General features: G+C 45.2%; 3 pseudogenes; all 3 read left to right on the forward strand.

Moving 5' to 3' along the window:
• Positions 1-6,332: 6,332 nt before the first annotated feature.
• On the forward strand, positions 6,333-7,409 carry LOC118842685 (annotated as a pseudogene).
• A 6,405-nt stretch (positions 7,410-13,814) lies between these two features.
• On the forward strand, positions 13,815-17,455 carry LOC118842686 (annotated as a pseudogene).
• Positions 17,456-18,386: 931 nt separating this feature from the next.
• On the forward strand, positions 18,387-25,221 carry LOC118842687 (annotated as a pseudogene).
• The last annotated feature ends 552 nt before the right edge of the window (positions 25,222-25,773 follow it).

Genomic DNA, 25,773 nt, shown 5'->3' on the forward strand with positions numbered 1-25,773 from the left:
GCAAAGGACTGTATGTGTCCTCCACCCTCACCACTGGGCCCCCCACTCCCCTCACCAGCCCCCTCTGTCTCCTGGTTATGGGATGGCCATGAGCGAAGTCTCATGTGTTATCGTATTCTGAAGGTTCTCAGACCACCCCTGGTCTCTCCTTGGTAACCAGATGGAAGAGGTAGTGAAGAAAAGCAAAGTTTGGGGCAATGAGAAGTCCTACCTGCTATGAGCTCTCTTTATACCTTTGGAGCACAAGTGATCAGCTACCTGGGGGAAAACCCAGATCATACCCAGAGGTCTGGCTAGAGATCCAGGCACAACCTGGAAGAGGAGGAGCAGGAAGAAGAGGAGAATGGCCTTCCAGTGACACTGAGATCCCCTCAATTCCCATCAGACCTCCTACTGGGTCTAGATCTTGGTCTGTTCTCTTCCACAAGGGATTCCCCCACCATTTTCCCCTGATCTCCAGATGAATGACAACTCGCAATTTGTAGAATATCCTAAGTTTATTTAGACATATCAGCCAAGAAGGAGAGAGGTCAAATGTTGACATGAAAGCATAAGTCTTGGCATCCAGCCAAGACCTCCAACAAGCACGTCCTGTCCAAAGCGGGCATCATGAATGCCCCATCTATTTTTTAGAGTCATGCTATCTTTACTTGAAGTTTCTTATCATATTTGAACACAGATGTTGGGAAAGAAATAGAGGTGGGAGCAGGGAAATTGGGAATAAAAACATTAAGTCTGGAGTTGGAGGGTGGCATTAAAACATCTCTGGATTCTGCATATAGCATGTTGGGGTGTAGATCTCCTCTGGAGGGATGATCTTGGGTGGTACTGTCAGTTGTCTCATTCTGGATTGAATCAAGAGTTGGTGCTGCCTGTGGGATCAAAAGCGTTGGGTTCTGAGTAGTGTTTCCAACTTGCTCTTCCTGGACCATGTTGATCAAAGGGGTCAGAGTGGATGTGATCCTCAAGAGCTGATCTAACAGGGGAAACTTAACATTCCTCTTCATTTTCCACGATGTTAAAAGCATTAATGGTAGAAAAGTCTTTTGGGCTATTGATGTTGGGGGCTGTTTTCATCTGTCTCTTGATACTGGATACGAGAAGTGATATTGGCTGGTATAAGATGATCTATAGGGGGTGTTAGAAAATGTTCTCCTGGGTGAAGTGATTTGAAAGAGATGAGAAACCTTGGGCTTCATGGGATCTCATGCTACAAACCCTGAGAAATGTTGTCCTATGTCTCTTGATTTGGGACATTAGGAGCTTTGACTTCCAAGGGCTGAACTGGGGTGGAATTTGGGAGGTGCTCTGCTCTGTCATGTTGTTATGTTGTTAAGGACACTCAAAAGTTTTGAGGATTGTGGGATCTCCTGGGGTGGAGTCTGAGGGATGCTTGCCTGGATCTCCTGGTTCGGGATAGAGACAATGGGGCTTAAGGTCCATGGGATATTTGGGGCTAAACTCCAGGAGAGGTTTGCCTGTGTCTCTTGTATATAGGGAAGAGGCAGTAGTTTTCATGTTCTAATCTGGGGTCTACCTTGGGGGGAGTGTTTGTCTTTCATATTGTTTGGGATATATGTAAAAGAGGTTAGGTCCCATGGGATCACCTGAGGTGGCTCCTGGGGGCTGTTCTTGGCTGTCTGTCTGTTCTCCACTATGGGCAATGGAGGGTGCATTCCAAATAACTACCTGAGCTAGCACTTGCCCCAGGAAGGGAGCAATCCACCCAGGAGTGGGGTTCCAAATGTATGCCCCTGTGAAAGTGACAAGAAAAGTAAAGAGGTAGAAATTTTTGAAGATCTGCTTTTAGCTCTCTCCCCACATCCCCTTGTCCTTATCCCAAATGGGGGCTTAGGTGGAATGCAGGACCATATGTAATGTTACACAAGGGGGAAAGCCATGGAAAGGACTTCACCCAGATGGCCTCTTCTGGTGTCTTCCAGTGAGGGCAGGGACTGTGACTCTTGGGTCCCCTGAGGTGTCCTTCCTGGGCAGCGTGGCCCTACTAAATACATTTTCCCAGGACTTACCTGAGGGTTCATAGCCTGTAGGCGCAGCATCAGGGACTTCATGCCAGAGATGTGAGGTCAGGACTTTTTCCTAGCCCTCATAAAATGGGCAGGAGATGGGTTCACCTTGCCTTTTCAGGTTGGCATCCTGCATGTATCAGTACAAGTCTTCCAAAGACAGCATCATGTCCTAGCATTGTAGCCACCTTCTCTGAATACCCTCTCTTTGTAAAAGGTTGTTTATACCCTTGGTCATATGGAGTCTCTTCCAGGCATTCCTCAGAGCCTGGATAATAAGGGAGTCCCACACACCCAACAGGACTTGAACAGACACTGGGCTCCATGCATGCCCTTGGGAAGCAGAAGGGTGAGGCTTCTGGTTTCTTCCCATGGCTGGAGGAGACATGAAGAAATGATTAGAGCTCTGGACAGCACACACTGATCCTATGGATGAATGGGGACTCCAGCAAGCTGGCCAAACATGCTGAGTCCAAGCTTGAGGCCTGCTCTCCATTTCCTATAGCCCTTTGGACCTGCTGCCTTCCTGCTTTGAGGTCTGACATAAAGGAAATGATATTGGGCTTGGATTTTCAAGGGCACCATTACACCTTTCTCTGGATACCACTCACAACTCTGATGGCACGAATGCCAGTACTTTAATGAGAGGGAATGAAACTGGCATCTGCTTGACACTGTCACTTCCCTGTGCCCTTGTCTTGAAGCTGGGCTGCATCCTAGAAATAAAGCTCTCAGGGACCTCGAGCTCCTTGCCCAGGGTTCCACAGTCAGTAGGGTTCAGAGGCAGGTCTTGAAGCCAAGCCTTCCTGGCTTGCTGCTCTCCAATAAGGTTCCACCCACTTTCCAAATGAATGAGGATGCTCTGAGAAGGGAATGGCTTCCCCCAGTGACAGGGCTCCCAAGGATCAGGGTTGGGACTGGAAGTGGGCTCTTGGCAGCTCAGGGCTCTCTTTCCTCTGTTCATGCCAATGTTGTGTTGGGTCATTGCTCCCCAGTGCCAGGGATTGCACCGCCTCTACTCCCAGGCCCTCCATCCTGGGCAGGCTGAGGCTGGGGTAGAGGATCCATTTGGGATTCTGCCAAAGTGCAGAGGATGGTACCTGAAGATTCTGCAGGTCATTCTGGGATTTCTGCTCTCCTTCTGCCGTCCTCGGGAATTGGATGGTTCATTTTGTTAAGTATGTCAGCCATGTTTCTGGTGATCCTGGAAGGAAGAGACAAGGCCAAAGTCTTCTCAAAAAGTGAACATTCTCCAGGTGACCCTCTGGAAGGAGGGATCCATTAAAAGAGGAGACAGTTTGGCTGCTTCTCCAATTGTCTTCCATTGATTGGTGGCTGCTCCATGGGAAGCAACAAAGACATTTCTTTGGGTCTTTGCCATTGGCAGACCATTTGGTGCACATCAGCCCTGTGGGGGAGAAGGTTTGACATTTTCTAGCTGGACAAACAGCTCCAACTTAGTCACGTGACATGACCCTGACCATACAGTAACTCAGGATGATTGCTTGGATTCCAATTGATTTGGAGGGCTTCAGATTTTCCCTTCCCCTATAATCTTAGCTGCCCATTTCTCCACGCTCCTCTGTAATGGCTAAAAGGATGGGAAAATGTCCCAAGTATGAGCTTTGCCAAACTTATTCTGAGGCCTTGAACGCCGATCGCACATAATACTCCTGGAATGTCAGAGTTACAAAGGACCACACAGGTCTGGTCCAACGTGTTGTAGAAAAATTATGCCTAACTCCACCTGACACCAGGACTCCTGGATCCTCTGACTCTTTCAGTTTCACCAGGTCTAGTCAATAAATTCACTGTGCACATAGTAGGGCTGCCATTGAATACACTGATTCAAGTCTAGGTCAGACTCTGAAAGGAATCTAATAATTCCCCCTTTGACTCCCTTGCTCCCCAGCTCCAATTCCCTCCAGAAACTGGTCAGCCAACCCAGCACCCTCACCAATGCAGGCCTGGGGATAGAGGAGCCAGGCCCCCAGAACCCAGGCTTCCCCTGACATTTCACCTTAGAGAAGGTGCCTCCAGTTTGGTGGTTGGTGCTCCTCATCAAAGTGCCTCCTCAAACAGCAATGTTCACAGGCTGACTTTCCTCAGGCTTATATAGGCCCTGTAACGATGCTGAAGAGCTGATCCCAGCAATTCAGTCAGGAGCTTATTGGAACCAGCCTTAGCTAGTTAGTGACCTCTTAGTAGAGAAAGACCCTTCCCCGGGCTCCTATTTGAGAGGCTAGATAAGCATCTGGGACTTGTGCTCACCCACTTTTCCAGAATGCTGTTTAAGTTCTTGTTTGCAGAGTGTTTAACGCGGGACCAGTTACTAGGAACATGTTGGCTAGTGTGGTGTCCAGTGAATGTTCTATACAAGTTGAGAACTTTTGTAGGAACTCTTTTTGTGTTCTGGGAAAACTGAAGGATTTCACCTGAGGAGAGGGAGCCACTCCTTGCCAGCACCTGACCCAACTCCTTAGGCTTCTGCCTGGGACAAAAACCAGTCCTCTACCTAGAATCTTAAGTGAGAAATCTTCAAACCAGTGGTTATAGTACTTACCCTAGGATACTTGGAGCTACCTTAATAATTACAGTCATGAAATTAAACTGGTCAAGCTTTAAATGTATTTTCTAGAACTGCTCATGTTTAACTGAGTGCGTGCTTGTAGTATGAAGCCTGGTACTACCAAGGTAGTTAGAAAAATAATTTGCCTTCCAGATTCTGTTGTTATAGATTCAGCTGTTAAAGAGTTGCCTAAAAGATACTGCTTCAGGAGAATTTCATTGGGATTCTAATGAGGTCTCCAAAATATTCTTTGCTGCTTCATCTTGTACAATGTTTTAACACTTGCTAACTGTACATGGTTATTAGTTTGTTTTAGCTCTGCTGCTGAGATGATGTAAGTTCTGTAATGCTTAAACCTGATTGCTACAAGAATCAGAGGTGGGGAAACCAGCTTCACACCTACCTAGAAGGAGAAAGATTATCAATTGGCTCACATTGCAAATCAGCTTATGTTAAGGAAGGGAGTTCCACCCAAATTTGTTTAGCTGTATTAAATCTACATGCGATAGGATGAATGATTTTCTACATAAGGTAATTTGGAAATACCCCTAGCCAAATAAATATCATGTGATTAGTGCTGAGTTTTGTTTCATGACATCGTAAATATTATCATGTTTCTACATTTTCCTCTATGGTGAAAATAAGTAAAGCACTGTAACAGAGTGCTTCTTCAACTGTTTCCCTTTGTGACCCCTTTTCATCTGAGAAATTTTATGTGGCCCCGGGTATATAGGTATGCAAAATAGGAATATGAATCAAAATTTACCAAAAAAATTATAAAGAAATTTATTTTAAAGCAATTCTCAGGCATAAATATAATTTTACCATTTACAAAATATGGAAGCAAATTTGCATACTCGTAAGATGGATGTGCTTCTTTATTTTTACATAGAGAATTAAATCTTGGTGGAACATTTGACACTACTGGATGTAAAGCATCTTCAACATTTTTCACAGTTGATCGATATTTTGATGTTATAATCACCAATGCTGAGAATGCTGCTATGCATAAATATGGAGTACAAGATGGGAGAAGTATGTTGAGGGCTATTTCAGAAATTATTAGAAATTCTGTCCTAATCTCAAGCCAAAATTCATTTAATGATTTTCTAGGCAACTCAAGTTTTAAAGCTATGTTTCTTGATAACTCGGGCAATTCTTCTTGAACTTTTAATAGCAGATGACTCACTTTTTTTTTCATTTCAATTGAATATGGTTTATGAACCCACCTTAGTTTTTTAGAAACAAAATTTGAAGTGAAGTATTTTTTTTAACTCTGTCTCTAGGGACCTCAGATGATCCATTATAACTCTTATAATTAAATCCTTGGGAAGGAGTTGAAGGACCAGGGGATCTTTCCCTTGGAGAAGACTTGGTGTAGTAGACACGGCTAATCTTCACATATTTCAGAGGTTGTGACCTGAAAAAGGAATTCACTTCCTACTTGTCCCCTTATGGCAGATCTGGGAGCCTTGGGTGACAACTGCAAAGAGGGAAATTAAGGTTTGATGTCTGGAAAAAGTTAACTTGTCAAGGAGAATGTGCTGTGTCTAAGAAGGCTTAAATCTTGTATCTTCCCCACAGAATCCACCCCAAAACGGTGGAAGTACGTCATCAGATAAATTGTTCAGTTTCTGAAGAGCAAGAGAGTACAGCAGCAACCCCAGATTCTCCTGCACAGGCTTCAGGTGCCATTTCTCTTCCCTGCATTTTCAGACATGTGCAGCCATGAGAAAATGGGTGCTCTGGCTGAGGAGGAGCCTCAGCTCATGTCCCACAAACACATTCAGAAGGCTAGAGAAGCTTTGTTGGTATACAGAAAGAACAAACAAAATGCTACTAACACATTACTTTTGGATGAGAACAAGAATGTGTTTTTAAGGGTGGCATTATGGCAAATTTCCCCAAATGGAGAAGAAATCAGAATGCCTTTGCCCTATGGTATTAGACCTGATACCAAAGAAGTTTGTGTAATTACCAGGGAAGAATCCAATTTCACTTTAGAACAGAAAGTTCTATCAGCAGCTTTTGAAAAAAAAATGGATTACAAACATTACAGAGGTCATCCCTTACACAAGATTCAAGCATGACTATAAACCTTATGAAGCCAAGCAGCGCCTTTTGACCAGCTTTGAACTTTTCCTGGCTGATGAAAGGATAAAAGACTTTTACCCTCACGCATAGGAAAGCATTTCTATCATGGAAAGAAGATACCTTTATCAGTTGATCTTACAACTAAGAATTTGTGAGAACACATCGAAAGAATTGTCCAGGGAACTTCACTCACTGTCACTAATCATGGTTGTTGCAACACAGCATGTGTGGGTCACACAGGAATACCTGTAAATCACCTAGTGGAAAATATTGTTGCTGCTGTAGATGTGCTCTCAGAAAAGTTTCCCAAGAAGTGGGAGAGTGTAAAAACGCTACACCTGAAAACAGAAAAATCTCTTTCCCTTCCACTCTTTTCTTCATTTCTCTCCCACTTGGCTTCCCAGGAAAGTAAGAAGCAAAACCAAGGCCACAAAGTGGCTCCCAAACCTGCTCAGAATGCAGTCAAACCAGGAAAGGAAGCGTACTTTCGATGGTCAGGACCTAGAGTCAGAAAAGGAGGTCAAAGCAGAGCCTGGCTCTGAGGATGAGCTTCCACAGCTAGCTCCAATTCAAAGCTAGCTCCTCCAAAGCACCCAGAGCTTCAGAAAGCAGCCCTAAGAAAGGAATCTACAGAAGACAGCCTCAGTGCTGAAACATCACAATCAAAAACTCCTGGTAAAAAGAGAAAGGCCTCCAAGGCTCTGGAGACTCCAGAATAGATTACCAAAGGTTGCATTAAGTTGAAGAAGACTCCAACCACTGGCAAATCTAAGAAGCCAAGGATCCAGATCTCCCAAAACCTGAGAAACAAAGGAAATCCTCAGTAGAGGTGCAAAGTCCTGGAAAAGATTCCCAAGAAGATAGGAGTTCATTGACTACTCATAAGAAAGTAGGGAAAACTGAATGGGTTTAAAATAAAACCTATTTTGACGTGCTTTTTTAGTTACTTCACATAGTGAAAAAAATAGATTTCAGTACCATATGTATGAGCTTCAATTCCCTTCATAAGCTATAGCATTTGTTCCTGAACCAGTCTTCCTCATGTGTTTAAATTATGTCTGCAAGATTGAGTAGGAAATCCATGTGATGGGAATTGAGGGGAGAGCTCAGCTGCACCATTGGTAGGACCTCCTCCAGGAGGCTGAGCCAGGATCTCTGGCCACTGGGGCACATGAGATCAGAACTATGTCCTCTTCCACTCAAAGTCCTTCATGGCATGTTTGCTCTGCTTATTGTCTGAGCTCTTAGGAGACCATGTCTGTCCTTTCCCTATAGAAGGCTCCACTAAGCTACAAAATGAAATTGTCAGGTCCTACCAAAATTTTCCTAGCAATGCTCTCCCCTCACATAAGGAGCTAACTTTTTACTCTCATGAGCAAAACTCTACTTTAGATCCTCATCCCTTTGGGAACCTGATGACAGCCATGGCCCTCTATTTTGTCTTACATTTTCTTGCCCCAATTCACAAACAGCCTCTGCCATCAAGATTTTTCTTCTCAAATCTTCTATTTGGTGGAAGTGACCTTTTTTAAAGATTATCTTATCAAACCCTCTAATTTGACAGATGGAGAAACTGAGGCACAGAGCATAAATGAGTAGTTTAAGCAGAGCTGATATTTGACCCTCTGATTATAAATATTATGTTCTAACAAGTACAATGGAGGCAACAACATTGTTGTTGTTGTGTTTGTACTTCATTCTCAAAGAGGAACATGACATCAGGGAAATGATGACATGACTTCTAGTTGACTTTGATTTGAGTGAGGGAGGGTTGTACAAGGTCACCAGCCTCACTTTCTCCTCCAGAGCCATCTGGTTCCAGTGGCCTGCTATTCACCAGGAGGGCTGGAGATGGCCCAGGATGCATTAGGAGACCCTGGCCCTTCCAGGCTAAGATCTTTTCAGGTTCTCACTGTGAATGACATAACACCCATTCAGTGAATAGGCCTCTTTAAGAAGTTAATCAAGGGATGGCCCCCTTAATCAAAAACTCAAAAAAGCAAACTGTGAGGGGAAGACCTTCAGGGTTCCTGTGAACCAGAGAAACAGTTAATATTTAGTGTTTATATTCGCTCTGTGCTAGGAGGGCAGGGCTCTATTGTCAGTCTATGAGGTCCAGAGTGAAGAGGTCAAGATACAGTGCTAAGAACTATGAGGAGGGAAACACCAATCCCAACTGGAAAAGGAGGTGGAGAGACTGACCCCTATACCTTTTTGAGATGCTCCTCTGTCAGGTTGGACCAGCTTACTCAGTTCTTCCCAATGACTCCAATTTGCAGAGATCTCCTTTCCCTGATTCCCTTAAGGATTTGTGTGCACCAAGGGAGCTAGACATTCATTCTTTACATGTCCTTTCTGGTCCTTCATGTCAGATCCCAGTAAGAGGTGGTCTTCTGAAGAAAGCATTTTGAGAGGTGGTCACAATTGCCTTTCTTCCTTTTATCTCCCACCACCACTAAGGTTAATTCCTACTTCTATCCAGGAAAGGATGGAAGTGATCAGGGAGGCAATAAAAAGGAGCAGAAGATCAGTAAATGAGTAATTCATTAGATTAGGACAACTCTGACTTCATGTACTATTAGAAAGGAGCAGATTTTTGTCCAAAAAAGCTGTGAAGTTTAAATGAACTGATGCAAAGTGAATTCAGCAGAACCAGGAGGACATTGTACACAGTAGCAGCAATGCTGAATGGTGATCACTTTGAAAGATGAAGCTACTCTCACAAAGACAATGCTAAAAGACCCGGGATGAAAAATTCCCTCACTAACACTTAGTTATTGGCAGAGGGGGGTCAATGCACTTGAATGAGCTGAGAAGGTTTGCCCACCTAGATACAGAGAAACTTGATTGAATGATTGATGTCCAAGTAGGAACTCAATGGCTTGTTACAAAGAGTTAAGGATGTCTTTTATCTAGGGTCCTAAAGAACTCTGGAGATGCCAGAGGGCTATAGCTGCCTTATTCCTCACTGAGACTGAACAAAGTCCAGGACTGGGGAAGGGTCTTTCTCTACTCACTGGTCATGAAGTAGCTCAGGCTGGTCCCAATGAGCTCCAGACTGGATTTGTGGGACCAGCTCTTCAGCACAGTTACAGGGCCTATACAAACCAGAAGAAAGTCAGCCTGAGCAAATCTCCCTTTGAGGAGACAGCTGGAAGAAGAGCAGAAAGCACCAAGCAGAAGGCACCTTCTCCAAGGTCAAATGTCAGGGGAAGCCTGGGTTCTGGGGATATGGCCCCTGTGTGCCCAAGCCTGTTTTGGTGAGGGTGCTGGATTGGCTGACCAGGTTCTGAAGGGAATTGGAGGTGGCAGAGCAAGGGAGTCAAAGGGAGAATTATTAGATTCCTGTCAATTACCAATTATCAGAAGACAATGTGAATCAGTATATGCCATGGTAGCCCTACTATATGCTCAGGGATTTAAATGACTGGGCCTTGTGAAATGGAAAGACTCAGAGGAGCCAGGAGATCTGGTTCCACTGACAGCCACCTCTTCTCTAGATGATCTATGGAATGGATTGGATTGGTGGATCTCCTCCTTTCAGCTAGGAGGGTGGAGTGGTAGGCAGGATTAATGAAAAGTTAGTTTTTGGAGGTTTCCTTGGCCCTCTCTTGGGGAAAGGGATGGAAATTATAAAAATGGCCACTAGCTTCTTTTTCAGGCATAGGGGTTTGCAGCATGATTGAGCACATACTCAGGTACATACTTCCACTGATTCAGGTGTCTCCAATTTGTTTAATTGAGTGCCTTCATCAGGGTTAAACAGTGAATGAAAGACAGTAGTTATTTGTTTCTGCCCAAGGAAGGTCTGAGAGTAAAGAAGGGCTGTCAAACTCAAATAAAAATGGTGGCCCAGAAATTTAGAAGAAGATCTCAGTGGGTGCACATTGACCTAGATACCACAAAGTAACATCATTGACATGTCGTAGTAATTTATATTTCTTTTGTCACCTACTTCCGTACTTAATCACTAAGTTCCCTTTCAGGTCTCAATCACCTTGATTGGAGTCTAAGGGGGAAATAGAAACCCTTGTATTTTTCAGGATCCAGCAATGGAGTTGCACATTACTGCTTGGTAAGAGAAGAGAATTGGCCAAGGCAGGCTATTATCCCTCCTATCTCTGATATTCCATGGGGTTTCAAGGCCTGGCCCTCAAGATACGTGGTGCTCTCCCTGTGGGACATTCTATGCTTCACTTGCTAAGGTCCCTTTCACACCTGACATTCTCAACTTATCCGTCCCTTGTGACTTGAACATGCTGCAGTGGAGGTATGGTTCCCACAAGGCTTTGACCTAAGGGTCTCTAAGTATTGCATAAAGTGAATGTATATGTAGAGAGGAAGTCCTCTGAGGGCAGGATCTGGGATATGCAAGAAGAGCCCAGCCCTAGTGCCATGTCTAGAAGGACAGTAACTGATCAGAGAATAGATGTGACACATTTGATTTATTGATTTATAGACCAGTAGGTGGTAATGAGCTGGTTTCCAAGACCTGAAGATGACCCCTTTTTTCTCATTTTTCAAACTCTACAGATCCTTAGAGACTTTTTCTGTTCAATTCCCACAGAAGAAGGAAAGAGGTCTAGGGCTGGGGAGTGCCTTGGTGTTCACAACTCCTAGTCCTTAAGTAGGTAAGATGTCAAGCTGTTGCCATAGGATGCTGAGATCATGGTGAGAACTTATGTCTCAGATGTACTCTAAAGGACCGCATCTAAGCCTGAGGGAACGTCATTCTGACAAACCCCTGGTTGGAGGAGGCAGCTTCAACAGGACTAGCTCCAAGGTACTTTCTCAAGAGAAAAGGTAAGGGGAATCCTGGGCATGGACTTCCTGGGCTTCATTGGATTACCTCTTAGGCCTCCTGAGGGTCTGAGTGTTGAGGATGTTGGATTGCAGTCCAGCTCTGGGAGGATTTGGGGCTAGAGATCCCAAAGAAATTGAGAGTTGCTCGTGTCCATTCAGGTCTGACCTAGGCTCAAGTCCCTGGAAGCAATAGCAGCAGTAGTGTTTGCTAGAAGTCTGAATGACAGGCTCTGTTGAAGTGTAAAGGAGTAGGGGATCAGGAGACTGGGTCCACCAAGGACCTAGCTGGTCAGACATTCTCCCTCCTGAGCCTCTGGTTCCCCATCTATACAATGGGAAAATAGCCAATGTTCTCTGAGGAAATCATATTTGGTCTTCTCTGACCTGGAGCCAAATAGCCAGAGGACTGGCTGTACATCCTAGTCTCTGCCACTTTCCACTTGTACCACCTTGGGGATGTCACTGACATTTTGAGACTCTATGACATTGGCCTCAAGTGAATATTCCTGCCTGTTGAGGGCTAGGGAAGGCTGCTGGAAATGCTTTAGGATTTTGAGGCCAAGGATCTGATTGTCAGGCTGATGCTTCCTCCCTAGAGAATCTGAGAAATGTCCTCTGCCTTCTCTGAGCCTCATTTTAGCTCTGCTGTAATGAAGGTGGGCACTAGGCAGGGCTCAGAGGGTGTCTCTATGACTCTTCCAGATCGGACTCTGTGTCCTTAGAAAGATGAAAAGGATTCCATGACAGATCCCCAGGGTCAGAGTAGCCCTCCCTGGGCAGAGCACATCTGCACTAATATGTCCTAGTGGTGGGCACTATGTTTTAGCCTTCAGAAGCTGCAGAATGTCCAGAGGAGCACAGCCAGCAGGTGCAGCTCCTCCAAGCTCCTGCCACGGGAGTTGAATGAACAGGGGCTCCTTACCTTGGGGAAGACTTGGTGTACACACAGCTACCTTCACATATTTGGGAGGCTATAACCTGGAAATGGAATGTGATTCCTGGTCATCTCCTTATGGCAGATCTGGGAGCCTTGGGTGGTGGTTGCAAAGAAAGAAATTGAAGCTTGATGTCAGGAAAAACTTAACAACTTGTTTTCAGGAGAATGTTCTGTCTCTGAGAAGGCTTCAACCTTGTCTCTTCCCTACAGCATTACTAGAAATATGGCCGAAGTATATCATCAAATGAATGGATCAGTTTCTGAAGAGCAAGAGACTCAAGCAGCAGCCCCAGATTCTCCTGAAGAAGCTTCAGGTACCATCCCCTTCCTTTAGACAGTCTGGGTTCCTTGAATCCCAAATCCATTCTTTACCCCAACCTCACCTTCCCATTGAGGCCTGGCCTTCACCCAAGAATGGAGGGCCAGGGAAGAGAGGATGTGCAATCCCTGGCACTAGAGACCAGTGACCCAATCCCCCATTGGCATGAACATCCTCATTTATCTGTGAAGTAGGTAGACCCTTGTTGCAGAGCAGCAAGCCAGCCTCCAAACCAGGAAAACGTGGCTTCAAGGACTGCCTCTGAAGCCTACTGGCTGTGGAGCCTTGGACAAGTCCCTTGACCTCTCAGAGTTTGAGGCACCTGAGACCTTAATTTGTAGGATGGGGCCCAGCTGTGAGGCAAGGGTAGAGGGAAGTACCAGTGTGAAGCAGATCCTAGTTTCATTCCCTCTGCTGAAAATGCTGGCATTGGTGACATCACAGAGTTGTGGGTGGGTGGGAACTAGGGAAGAGTATAATGGTGCTTTTGAAAATCTGATTCCAATATCACTGCCTTCATGTCAGATCTCAAAGCAGGAAGGTGCCAGTTCCAAAGAGCTCTTGAAAATGCAGAGCATGGCTCAAGCTTGGACCCAGCATTTCTGACCTGATTCCTGGGGCCCTCATCCAACCACAGGATCTTAGAGGATGGCATCTAGACCCTCAGATGGACACAGTCAATGTTAATGTAGCCTGCCCAGAACTCTAACAATTTTGTCATGCCTTTTTCAGGCACTGGAAGAAGCCAGAGTCCTCATCGGTTTGCACCCGAAGGGGACCCATGGAGCCCAGAGTCAATTCGAGTCCTATTGGATTTTTGGCCTCTCCTCCTATCCAGGGTATGAGGGCATCCAGGAAGAGACTCTCAGTAATCTACAGGGCTATAGCCAGGAGATTACATAAGAAGGGTATACAGAGACCTGGAGGCAGTGTCGGCAAATGATGGTCTTTTTAGAAGACCTATACTGGACTATACAGGAGGCCAACTACAAAAGGCAGGGTGAGCCATGCCCTGCCCATTTTATGAAGGCTTGGAAAAAGTTCTGCCCTTCACACATGTCTGCCATGAAGGTCCTGGACACGAAGTCCCTGAGGCTGAGCCCACAGGCTGTGATCCCTCAGGTAAGTACTGGGGAGATGGGTTCAGCAGGGCCATACTGCCCGGGAAAGAAACCTCAGGGGACCAAGACGTACAGTTCTGGAGGACACCAGAAGGGACCAACTGAGTGAAGTCCTTTCCATGGCTCTCCCCCTTGCCTAATACTACAGGTGGTCATGTGTAACATCAAACACCCTGGCACACCCAGGATGGCCTGCTGGCACAGGTTCTTTGATCTGCTTTTCTAAAGCAAAGGCAACTTTAAAGGAGTCAACAACCTTAGTGTAATTAACCACGTATATCATTCACTAGCTCAGGGGAAAGGTCAGCACCCTAAATGCGGAGAAAATACAAGCAGCAAAATTAGGACGGATCAACTGATTGGCTCAAACTGTCCTAACAAAGTAGTACAATGACCTATAGACACCACAGATCAGGGGGAGCACCAACATCTGAGAAGTTGGGGGGTGGGGGCTCTTAACAAACCACTACTCAGAGTCTCATCCACAGAAGCAAAAGTTGTTTCTCATCAGCAAATACCCAAAGCAACATCTCACCTTGCAATATATACATATATAGATAGATAGATAGATGTGTGTGTGTATATATATATATATACAGACAGAGAGAGATGTATATATATATATGGATATATATATATATGTATACACATATCATATAAACACTTTTGGCTAATAGGCTTAGAGCCCTAAGGCATCAGAACCCTCAAGACTCACTGCCTAATTAGCTTTCTACCAAAAGGTGTGAAAGCCTTGCTACAAGCAAGCATCCCTGTAAGGAAGCATCTCCTTCACCAAGCTCCTCCTTAGAGAAGTTCCTCCTCCAATGGGCTCTTTGTGACTCAGGATGTATCCCAGCTCAGCCAGAGTTCAAAGCAGCAAGATATGCATGATTGAACACTTGTGGTTAACACAATAGGCCTATTAATGGACAGGGTAGACATTTCTATTCCAGCACAAGGACAGGGGGCCATGAAGAGAAAGCTTGTAGGATTAGACTTTTGAATCCTTTTCCCTCTTGTCACATTCACAGGGCCATACAGTTGGAACCCCATGCCAATTTGGACTCCTCCCTGGCTGGGTCAGGTGCTACCTCAGGTGATTACTTGGAATGCAGCCTCCATTGCCCAAGAGGAGTACAGCCCCCAGGAGCCACCACATGCTATCTCATGGACCCCCAGCACTTTTATCTGTGTCCCAAACCAAATGACCAACGGGAACATCCCCCAGTGGATGCCACAGGAGATTCCATGGACCCCAAGGCCTCTCATCTCTTTCTCAAATCAATTCACCCAGGAGCATATGTTTCAGCTTCCACCAGAGATCATCCCATTTCAGCCTGTACAACTTCCCTATATCCAGCATCAAGCGACCATTGAGAACAATCCCCATTTTCAACTCCAGGACATCCCTTCAACTATTCCTGTTTCTGACATCATGGAAGATGAAGAGATAGGTCAGTGTATCTCCTAAGATAGACCCCAGGGAACCCATTCCACTGATACCCCTTTGTTCAAAATGGACCATGAAGAGCCAGCTAGAAACAGTTCCCAAGACCCAACAGCATTGAGCCCACAGGCAAATCTAAGAAGCCAAGGATCCAAACCCCCAAAACCTGAGAAACAGAGGATTCCTCAGTAAAGGTCAAAGCCCTGGAATAGATTCCCAAGAACTTTGGAGGTCATGGACTACTCATAAGAAAATAGGGAAAATTGAACAACTTCAAATAAAAATAAAATCTTCAAATAAAATCATAGTCCGTGTGATTCAAATAAAATCTGTTTTGACTTATGAAAGAATAGATGGCTTTCAGTGCTATATCTAGGTGCTTCCATTTCCTTCACTAGCGACAGCATTTGTTTCTGATCCAGTCTTCCTCACGTCTGTAGAGTATGTTTGCTTTGATAGTTTTCTTGCAAATGTGAACTTGAGCCTTATGACTTCAACTGTTTCTGGTCAGATTGAATGCATTTGTTTACTGTACTAGTAACTTAAAAGAAGTCTGGGTATTCCTTGAAAGCACTCAGTGAATTGATTCAAAATTGAGGCAGGAAAGAAGAATGCTATTTACCTTTGTAAGACGTTTCCCCTTCTTCTTTCCCCTGTTCCTTCTTTACAGCCTAAGGGTCCCAAGCTTGTAGGTAGGTGAGCTATAGAGTTAGCATAGTCAGAATAGACTAGTTCTAATATGTTGGCCTTCTTAGAGCTGTACCTGTTCATGATTCAAACCAAATACAGAAAAAGAAATTGATGTGCATTCATTTCAATCCTTTACTTTGTATTTTAGTTTCACGATCGCAGAAATGCATGGGTCATTTTTAGAATTTCCACTGAGTAAACTTTCCTCAGTTAGGCAAAAACTACAGGGAACAATTTTTTTTACAAATTCAAAATAATGAAGGAACCACTATAAAGTTTAGAGAAATGCCATAATCTCTTTGCACTACCAGAAGACTTGTGTTTGTGGCAGTACATTTCTAGTCAATAGAAGGTGGTTATATTTTGCTTTTTGTCTTAACCTTTCCTACTTCTAAATAAACGTAATTGCCCTTGGACTCTCTAGGTTCCTTGAGTCCCAAATTGATCCTTTAACCCAACCTCACCTTCCTATTGAGGCCTCCCCCTCATCCAAGGATAGAGGGCCAGGGAAGAAAGGTGCATTCCCTGGCACTGGTGAGCAGTGACCCAATCCCTCATTGGCATGAACATCATCATTCATTTGTAAACTGGGTAGAACCTTGTTGGAGAGTAGCAAGCCAGCCTCCAGGCCAGGAAGAAATGGCTCCAAGGCCTATCTTTAAAACCTACTGGCTGTGGAGCCTTGGGCAAGTCCCTTGGCCTCTCAGAGGCCCTGAGATCTTTTATTTGTAGGAATGGGTCCCAGGTCCAAGATGAGGGCAGAGGGAAGTGCCAGTTTCAAGCAGATCCCAAGGTTCATTCCCTTCTCTTGAAAAGGCAGACATTTGTGCACATCACAGAAGTTGTGTGTTTGGGACCTGGAGAAGGGTGTAATGGTGCCTTTGAAATCCAACTCCAGGGGCTAATCTGTTGGGCCTAGGATGGGAGGCCCCTCACTCCACTTCCCAGGTGAAACCATGGCACCCCCCCCCCCACCCAGCTCTCCCCTCCAGAGAGTATTCACCAACTGAAGGAGAAGGCCAAGAAAACAAGGGTTGCAGCTTTGGCTCAGAGCAAAGGTCTTGGGCCCGAAATCGGAAGGATTGTGACAGTGTGGAGAAGAATGGAGACAAACCCGGGCCACAGCACTCTGTGGAGGGTTGGATTCTCTTTGTGACTGGGCTCCATGAGGAGGCCATTACAGCGGACACACATGACGTGTTTGAGATTATTGGGAAATCAAGAATATCCACCGCAACCTGGACCAGCACACAGGATACCTCAAAGAGCATAAACTAGTGGAATATGAAATGTACAAGGAGGCTCGAGCTGCTGTGGATGGACTCAATGGCCAGGACATTATGGGGCAACCAATAAGTGTGGTCTGGTGCTTTCTTCAAGGGCCACCCAAAGGCCAAAGGAGAGGTGGCCAAACATGGAGCAGGAATCCAGAGCAGAGACAGCACTGACTGCACTACTCTAATGGCATTCTCTCCAGAGGATCAGTTGGCCTCCTTCCAGCCTTGGAGGAAAGGGGCTGGGATGGGACTCTGACTTAATCTCCTGCCTCCTTAAGTGTTTCTTTGGCCTTGTGAGTAAACAGTTTCATTTTCTTTTCTACATGGGAGAGAATCAAACATATCAAGTAAGCAGCCAGGGAGGCAACCCAGGCTTTTTCTGACTCTTGGAGTCGTGAAAACACATTTCTTTTCCAGCTAAGGGAGTGAAATGTACTGGAACATGAAGGGAAATATCAAGGATATTCTCCCAAGTACTGAATTCCTGAAGTCTAGAATGTTCTGACTCTGTCCCTTACTAGGGGTGGCAGAAGAATCTTCTCCACCAGGAGACTCATATGCCGGCTCTATTTTCTGTTTCACAAGGGGCTACAGGGAGAAGGTAGGGCTGCTGAAAAAGAGTTACTCTTGCAAGGCCTTCTCTTGCAACTGGGCTGCATAGAATATAGAATAGAAATAGAAATAAAATAGAAATAGAATAGAAATAGAAATAAAATAGAAATAGAATAGAAATAAAACTCTCAGGGGCCTCGAGCTCCTTTCCCAGGGCTCCAAAGTCAGTAGGTTTCAGAGGCAGGTCTTGAAGCCAAGCCTTCCTGGCTTGCTGCTCTCCAATAAAGTTCCACCCACTTTCCAAATGAATGAGGATGCTCTGAGAAGGGAATGGCTTCCCCCAGTGACAGGGCTCCCAAGGATCAGGGTTGGGACTGGAAGTGGGCTCTTGGCAGCTCAGGGCTTTCTTTCCTCTGTTCATGCCAATGTTATGTTGGGTCATTGCTCCCCAGTGCCAGGGATTGCACCTCCTCTACTCCCAGGCCCTCCATCCTGGGCAGGCTGAGGCTGGGGTAGAGGATCCATTTGGGATTCTGCCAAAGTGCCGAGGATGGTACCTGAAGATTCTGCAGGTCATTCTGGGGTTTCTGCTCTCCTTCTGCTGTCCTCGTGAATTGGATGGTTCATTTTGTTAAGTATGTCAGCCATGTTTCTGGTGATCCTGGAAGGAAGAGACAAGGCCGAAGTCTTCTCAAAAAATGAGCATTCTCCAGGTGACCCTCTGGGAGGAGGGATCCATTAAAAGAGGAGACAGTTTGGCTGCTTCTCCAATTGCCTTCCGTTGATTGGAGCCTGCTCCATGGGAAGCAACAAAGACATTTCTTTGAGTCTTTGCCATTTGCAGACCATTTGGTGCACATCAGCCCTGTGGGGGAGAAGGTTTGCCATTTCCTAGCTGTACAAACAGCTCCAACATAGTCACGTGACATGACCCTGATCATACAGTTACTCAGGATGATTGCTTGGATTACAATTGATTGGAGGGCTTCAGATTTTCCCTTGCCTTATAATCTTAGCTGCCCATTTCTCCATGCTCCTCTGTGATGGCTAAAAGGAGGGGAAAACGTCCCAAGTATGAGCTTTGCAAAACTTATGCTGAGGCCTTGGACGCTGATCGCACATAATACTCCTGGAATGTCAGAGTTACAAAGGACCACACAGGTCAGTCCAACCTGTTGTAGAAAAATTATGCCTAACTCCACCTGACACCAGGACTCCTGGCTCCTCTGACTCTTTCAGTTTCACCAGGTCTAGTCAATAAATTCACTGTGCACATAGTAGGGCTGCCATTAAATACACTGATTTGAGTCTAGGTCAGACTCTGAAAGGAATCTAATAATTCCCCCTTTGACTCCCTTGCTCCCCAGCTCCAATTCCCTCCAGAAACTGGTCAGCCAACCCAGAACCCTCACCAAAGCAGGCCTGGGGATACAGGAGTCAGGCCCCCAGAACCCAGGCTTCCCCTGACATTTCACCTTAGAGAAGGTGCCTCCAGCTTGGTGGTTGGTGCTCCTCATCAAAGTGCCTCCTCAAACAGCAATGTTCACAGGCTGACTTTCCTCAGGCTTATATAGGCCCTGTGACCTGATACTAAAGAAGTTTCTCTAATTACTAGGGAAGAATCCAATTTTACGTTAGAACAGAAAGTTCTATCAGCAGCTTTTGAAAAAAAATGGATTACAAACATTACAGAGGTCATCCCTTACACAAGATTCAAGCATGGCTATAAACCTTATGAAGCCAAGCAGCTACTTTTGACCAGCTTTGACATTTTCCTGGCTGATGAAAGAATTAGGAAATTAGGAAAGCATTTGTATCGCAGAAAGAAGATACCTTTATCAGTTGACCTTACAACGAAGAATTTGTGAGAACACATCGAGGGAATTGTTCAGGGAACTTCACTTACTGTCACTAATCATGGTTGTTGCAACACAGCATGTGTGGGTCACACAGGAATACCTGTAGATCACCTAGTGGAAAATATTGTTGATGCTGTAGATGTGCTCTCAGAAAAGTTTCCCAAGAAGTGGGAGAGTGTAAAAACGCTACACCTGAAAACAGAAAAATCTCTTTCCCTTCCACTCTTTTCTTCATTTCTCTCCCACTTGGCTTCTCAGAAAAGTAAGAAGCAAAACCAAGGCCACAAAGTGGATCCCAAACCTGCTCAGAATGCAGTCAAACCGGAAAGGAAGCGTGCTTTCCATGGTCAGGAGCTAGAGTCAGAAAAGGAGGGCAAAGCAGAGCCTGGCTCTGAGGATGAGCTTCCACAGCTAGCTCCAATTCAAGCATCATCTCCTCCAAAGCACCCAGAGCTTCAGAAAGCAGCCCTAAGAAAGGAATCTACAGAAGACAGCCTCAGTGCTGAAACATCACAATCAAAAACTCCTGGTAAAAAGAGAAAGGCCTCCAAGGCTCTGGAGACTCCAGAACAGATTACCAAAGGTTGCATTAAGTTGAAGAAGACTCCAACCACTGCCAAGTCTAAGAAGCCAAGGATCCAAATCTCCCAAAACCTGAGAAACAAAGGAAATACTCAGTAGAGGTCAAAGCCCTGGGAAAGATTCCCAAGGAGGTAGGAGTTCATTGACTTCTCATAAGAAAGTAGGGAAAACTGAATGGGTTTAAAATAAAATCTATTTTGACTTGCTTTTTTAGTTACTTCACATAATGAAAAAAATGGATTTCAGTACCATATGTATGAGCTTCAATTCTCTTCATAAGCTATAGCATTTGTTCCTGAACCAGTCTTCCTCATGTGTTTAAATTATGTCTGCAAGATTGAGTAGGAAATCCATGTGATGGAAATTGAGGGGAGGGCTCAGCTGCACCATTGGTAGGTCCTCCTCCAGGTGGCTGAGGCAGGATCTCTGGCCACTGGGGCACATGAGATCAGAACTATGTCCTCTTCCACTCAAAGTCCTTCATGGCATGTTTGCTCTGCTTATTGTCTGAGCTCTTAGAAGACCATGTCTGTACTCTCCCAATCGAAGGCTCCACTAAGCTACAAAATGAAATTGTCAGGTCCTACCAAAATTTTCCTAGCAATGCTCTCCCCTCACATAAGGAGCTAACTTTCAACTCTCATGAGCAAAACTCTACTTTAGATCCTCATCCCTTTGGGAACCTGATGACAGCCATGGCCCTCTATTTTGTCTTACATTTTCTTGCCCCAATTCACAAACAGCCTCTGCCATCAAGATTTTTCTTCTCAAATCTTCTATTTGGTGGAAGTGACCTTTTTTAAAGATTATCTTATCAAACCCTCTAATTTGACAGATGGAGAAACTGAGGCACAGAGCATAAATGAGTAGTTTAAGCAGAGCTGATATTTGATCCTCTGATTATAAATATTATGTTCTAACAAGTACAATGGAGGCAACAACATTGTTGTTGTTGTGTTTGTACTTCATTCTCAAAGAGGAACATGACATCAGGGAAATGATGACATGACTTCTAGTTGACTTTGATTTGAGTGAGGGAGGGTTGTACAAGGTCACCAGCCTCACTTTCTCCTCCAGAGCCATCTGGTTCCAGTGGCCTGCTATTCACCAGGAGGGCTGGAGATGGCCCAGGATGCATTAGGAGACCCTGGCCCTTCCAGGCTAAGATCTTTTCAGGTTCTCACTGTGAATGACATAACACCCATTCAGTGAATAGGCCTCTTTAAGAACTTAATCAAGGGATGGCCCCCTTAATCAAAAACTCAAAAAAGCAAACTGTGAGGGGAAGACCTTCAGGGTTCCTGTGAATCAGAGAAACAGTTAATATTTAGTGTTTATATTCGCTCTGTGCTAGGAGGGCAGGGCTCTATTGTCAGTCTATGAGGTCCAGAGTGAAGAGGTCAAGATACAGTGCTAAGAACTATGAGGAGGGAAACACCAATCCCAACTGGAAAAGGAGGTGGAGAGACTGACCCCTATACCTTTTTTTCTTCCCAATGACTCCAATTTGCAGAGATCTCCTTTCTCTGATTCCCTTAAGGATTTGTGTGCACCAAGGGAGCTAGACATTCATTCTTTACATGTCCTTTCTGGTCCTTCATGTCAGATCCCAGTAAGAGGTGGTCTTCTGAACAAAGCATTTTGAGAGGTGGTCACAATTGCCTTTCTTCCTTTTATCTCCCACCACCACTAAGGTTCATTCCTACTTCTATCCAGGAAAGGATGGAAGTGATCAGAGAGGCAATAAAAAGGAGCAGAAGATCAGTAAATGAGTAATTCATTAGATTAGGACAACTCTGACTTAATGTACTATTAGAAAGGAGCAGATTTTTGTCCAAAAAAAGCTGTGAAGTTTAAATGAACTGATGCAAAGTGAATTCAGCAGAACCAGGAGGACATTGTACACAGTAGCAGCAATGCTGAATGGTGATCACTTTGAAAGATGAAGCTACTCTCACAAAGACAATGCTAAAAGACCCGGGATGAAAAATTCCCTCACTAACACTTAGTTACTGGCAGAGGGGGGTCAATGCACTTAAATGAGCTGAGGAGGTTTCCCCACCTAGATACAGAGAAACTTGATTGAATGATTGATGTCCAAGTAGGAACTCAATGGCTTGTTACAAAGAGTTAAGGATGTCTTTTATCTAGGGTCCTAAAGAACTCTGGAGATGCCAAGAGGCTGTAGCTGCCTTATTCCTCACTGAGACTGAACAAAGTCCAGGACTGGGGAAGGGTCTTTCTCTACTCACTGGTCATGAAGTAGCTCAGGCTGGTCCCAATGAGCTCCAGACTGGATTTGTGGGACCAGCTCTTCAGCACAGTTACAGGGCCTATACAAACCAGAAGAAAGTCAGCCTGAGCAAATCTCCCTTTGAGGAGACAGCTGGAAGAAGAGCAGAAAGCACCAAGCAGAAGGCACCTTCTCCAAGGCCAAATGTCAGGGGAAGCCTGGGTTCTGGGGATATGGCCCCTGTGTGCCCAAGCCTGTTTTGGTGAGGGTGCTGGATTGGCTGACCAGGTTCTGAAGGGAATTGGAGGTGGCAGAGCAAGGGAGTCAAAGGGAGAATTATCAGATTCCTGTCAATTACCAATTATCAGAAGACAATGTGAATCAGTATATGCCATGGTAGCCCTACTATATGCTCAGGGATTTAAATGACTGGGCCTTGTGAAATGGAAAGACTCAGAGGAGCCAGGAGATCTGGTTCCACTGACAGCCACCTCTTCTCTAGATGATCTATGGAATGGATTGGATTGGTGGATCTCCTCCTTTCAGCTAGGAGGGTGGAGTGGTAGGCAGGATTAATGAAAAGTTAGTTTTTGGAGGTTTCCTTGGCCCTCTCTTGGGGAAAGGGATGGAAATTATAAAAATGGCCACTAGCTTCTTTTTCAGGCATAGGGGTTTGCAGCATGATTGAGCTCATACTTAGGTACATACTTCCACTGGTTCAGGTGTCTCCAATTTGTTTAATTGAGTGCCTTCATCAGGGTTAAACAGTGAATGAAAGACAGTAGTTATTTGTTTCTGCCCAAGGAAGGTCTGAGAGTAAAGAAGGGCTGTCAAACTCAAATAAAAATGGTGGCCCAGAAATTTAGAAGAAGATCCCAGTGGGTGCACATTGACCTAGATACCACAAAGTAACATCATTGACATGTCATAGTAATTTATATTACTTTTGTCACCTACTTCCGTACTTAATCACTAAGTTCCCTTTCAGGTCTCAATCACCTTGATTGGAGTCTAAGGGGGAAATAGAAACCCTTGTATTTTTCAGGATCCAGCAATGGAGTTGCACATTACTGCTTGGTAAGAGAAGAGAATTGGCCAAGGCAGGCTATTATCCCTCCTATCTCTGATATTCCATGGGGTTTCAAGCGCTGGCCCTCAAGATATGTGGTGCTCTCCCTGTGGGACATTCTATGCTTCACTTGCTAAGGTCCCTTTCACACTTGACATTCTCAACTTATCAGTCCCTTGTCGCTTAAACATGCTGCAGTGGAGGTATGGTTCCCACAAGGCTTTGACCTAAGGGTCTCTAAGTATTGCATAAAGTGAATATATATGTAGAGAGGAAGTCCTCTGAGGGCAGGATCTGGGATATGCAAGAAGAGCCCAGCCCTAGTGCCATGTCTAGAAGGACAGTAACTGATCAGAGAATAGATGTGACACATTTGATTTATTGATTTATAGACCAGTAGGTGGTAATGAGCTGGTTTCCAAGACCTGAAGATGACCCCTTTTTTCTCATTTTTCAAACTCTACAGATCCTTAGAGACTTTTTCTGTTTAATTCCCACAGAAGAAGGAAAGAGGTCTAGGGCTGGGGAGTGCCTTGGTGTTCACAACTCCTAGTCCTTAAGTAGGTAAGATGTCAAGCTGTCTGCCAATAGGATTGCTGAGATCAGGTGAGAACTTATGTCTCAGATGTACTTAAAGGACCGATCTAAGCCTGTGGGAACTCATTCTGACAAACCCCTGGTTGGAGGAGGCAGCTTCAACAGGACTAGCTCCAAGGCACTTTCTCCAAGAGAAAAGGTAAGGGGAATCCTGGCCTTGGACTTCCCTGGGCTTCATTGGATTACCTCTTAGGCCTCCTGAGGGTTAGAGTGTTGAGGATGGTTGGATTGCAGTCCAACTCTGGGAGGGATTTGGGGCTAGAGATCCCAAAGAAATTGAGAGTTGCTCATGTCCATTCAAGTTCTGACCTAGGCTCAAGTCCCTGGAAGCAATAGCAGCAGTAGTGTTTGCTGAGAAGTCTGAATGACTGGGTCTGTTGAAGTGAAAGGAGTAGGGGAGTCAGGAGACCTGGGTCCACCAAGACCTAGCTGGTCAGACATTCTCCCTCCTGAGCCTCTGGTTCCCCATCTATACAATGGGAAAATAGCCAACGTTCTCCTGGAAAATCACATTTGGTCTTCTGTGACCTGGAGCCAAAAGATAGAGGACTGGCTGTACATCCTGTCATTGCCATTTTCCACTTGTACCACCTTGGGGATGTCACTGACATTTTGAGACTCTATGACATTGGCCTCAAGTGAATATTCCTGACTGTTGAGGGCTAGGAAGGCTGTGGAAATGCCTTTAGGTTTTGAGGCCAAGGATCTGGATTGTCAGGCTGATGTTTCCTCCCTAGAGAATCTGAGAAATGTCCTCTGCCTTCTCTGAGCCTCATTTTGCTCTGCTGTTAATGAAGGTTCGGCACTAGGCAGGGCTCAGAGGGTGTCTATGACTCTTCCAGTTCGGACTCTGTGTCCTTAGAAAGTGAAAAGATTCCATGACAGATCCCCAGGGTTGGAGTGAGTCCTCCCTGGGAAGAGCATATCTGCATTAATATGTCTAGTGGTGGGCACTATATTTTAGCCTTCAGAAGATGCAGAGTGTCCGGAGCAGCGCAGCCAGCAGATGCAGCTCCTCCAAGCTCCTGCCACGGGAGTTGAATGAACAGGGGCTCCTTACCTTGGGGAAGACTTGGTGTAGATACAGCTACCTTTCCATATTTGAGAGGCTGTAACCTGGAAATGGAATGTGATTCCTGGTCATCTCCTATGGCAGATCTGGGAGCCTTGGGTGGTGGTTGCAAAGAAAGAAATTGAAGCTTGATGTCAGGAAAAACTTAACAACTTGTTTTCAGGAGAATGTTCTGTCTCTGAGAAGGCTTCAACCTTGTCTCTTCCCTACAGCATCACTAGAAATATGGCCGAAGTATATCATCAAATGAATGGATCAGTTTCTGAAGAGCAAGAGACTCAAGCAGCAGCCCCAGATTCTCCTGAAGAAGCTTCAGGTACCATCCCCTTCCTTGAGACAGTCTGGGTTCCTTGAATCCCAAATCCATCCTTTACCCCAACCTCACCTTCCCATTGAGGCCTCGCCTTCACACAAGGATGGAGGGCCAGGGAAGAGAGGATGTGCAATCCCTGGTACTAGAGACCAGTGACCCAACCCCCATTGGCATGAACATTCTCATTTATCTGTGAAGTAGGTAGACCCTTG

Source organism: Trichosurus vulpecula, chromosome 3 (genome assembly GCF_011100635.1).
Source record: "Trichosurus vulpecula isolate mTriVul1 chromosome 3, mTriVul1.pri, whole genome shotgun sequence".
Taxonomy (NCBI): Eukaryota; Metazoa; Chordata; class Mammalia; order Diprotodontia; family Phalangeridae; genus Trichosurus; species Trichosurus vulpecula.